Source organism: Halyomorpha halys, unplaced genomic scaffold (genome assembly GCF_000696795.3).
Source record: "Halyomorpha halys isolate HHAL.00 unplaced genomic scaffold, Hhal_1.1 Scaffold1078.1, whole genome shotgun sequence".
Lineage (NCBI taxonomy): Eukaryota > Metazoa > Arthropoda > Insecta > Hemiptera > Pentatomidae > Halyomorpha > Halyomorpha halys.
The window spans coordinates 43,197-45,012 of record NW_027110826.1 but is presented as its reverse complement, the minus strand read 5'-3'; positions in this window follow the sequence as shown (position 1 = coordinate 45,012).

Sequence of the window (1,816 nt, the reverse complement as noted above, 5' to 3'; positions counted from 1 at the left end):
AAAGAAAAAAGAATACAAATCAAATGATGAGAAGATGAGATTTCAGTATCTTTTTTAGCCCTGACGAAGCCCTGCAACGTGGGGCGAAACGTTTGCTCATTAAAATAGTATAATTCTACAATTTGAGTTTTTTTGACCGCACCCGGACCATATTCCTTTCAACAATTTTTTATCTATGTTATATGTGTGTATTTAAAATTCTTGTAATTATATTTACCTCATATCTTCAATTTCAATTTTGAAAACCATGTCATCTATATAATCATAGTTTAAATTTGTTTTATAGCTGCATTATTTAAATTATTGTCTTTCATTATTGATGCATTCATCTATCTCTTTGGCACAAACCAATGCTCTATATTGCATTATTATTAGATTCCTTAATATAAATGTAAATATGTAAGTAATGACTATGAATGAATGAAATGTGTTTATTTATAAAAGAAAAAAAATACTAAAATGGATCTATTTAAATAATTAAGAACACATGGAAAATTGAAAAAAAATATCCGTCTGTCGAAGCCTCTGTGTAATTTTAACTAAAACACACAAGTAACAAAACTTAAAAAAAAAAAAAATAGGTTATATGATTTAAAAAATCAACAAGTCAGTAATTTAACTCAACAATGTGGTATTTATGTTAAAAGAAACAAAATAATATCAAACTTGTAACAAAGTGTGGTATTGATCCATCACATGTTAATCAACTGAGCTCTTTCCAGTGTAGCCCGTCATACATAGTTGCTTAGAGCTCTCAAATTAGAGTTTTTTAATAAACTAAATAATTTTTCTGTATAGCAGGGCCACAGCCCATAATATTTTATTCTAATCACACTATAGTTGTAACAGGTCGTCAAGGAGTGAATTCTGTATTCCTTTTCTTTAGAGTTACATACTGGGCAGTTATCAATATTATCATGCATTCATGTTTTCGCACTTAAATTGAGTAATTCTGCTCTACACCAGATAATCTACTGCATCGATACCAGATCAAAATTATTATTTAAATATGGCATTAAGTAATGAATATCATTGTCTCATCTGTTCAAAAGGGTAATTAAAGCAATAGTTTTATTCTGTCGCAATCTGTTTCGATTATTTTCAAGATAGCTTCTTGTGGGCCAATATTTACTGTAAAGTAACGTTTCTAGGTTTTAATTATTTTATTTTGTTTATTGTTCTGGAAAATAACTTGTAAAAACACACAATAACAATAGTGGACAAACATAAAGGAAAAATAATATATTGTAATAATTTAAACAGTTTCAAATAAAAAAGAAATTTTCATTTTTAATATTTTGAATTTACAAAGAATAGTTCTTGAAAATTAAGAAAAGTCACTAAAGTATGCTAGTAGTAAAGAAAATCTTTCAAATTAAATTTAAAAAACAAAAACAACTCGGCAACCACAATGAAGAGTTCGTTAATGCAGCTTGAAACATTGTTGAAAAATCTCTTTTCTTGTAAAAATAATTCTAAACTATTAGAAATATAACATTTAATGAACAACTCTTCATGAGATGAAGAATCAGCGATTTTAAAAATCATAATGTCAGATTGGTGGATTAACTTACAGCAGGGTTATCCATCTCAAAGCGCAATGTGGGCTTAGAATTGGTGTACCACTGGCCAATTCCTGTTTTTATGCTCTATTTTATGTATATAAAAAAAAATTTAGGTTATCTTTCTGGATTGAAAGACTAATTTAGACTTGGAGTGTTTTAAATTGGTAAAAACATTTGTAACCAGATTACAGATATTTTAAATCAAGTGGAAGAGTGCTAGCGATTCTCAGAGGAGCAAAGTGTGAGGTGAA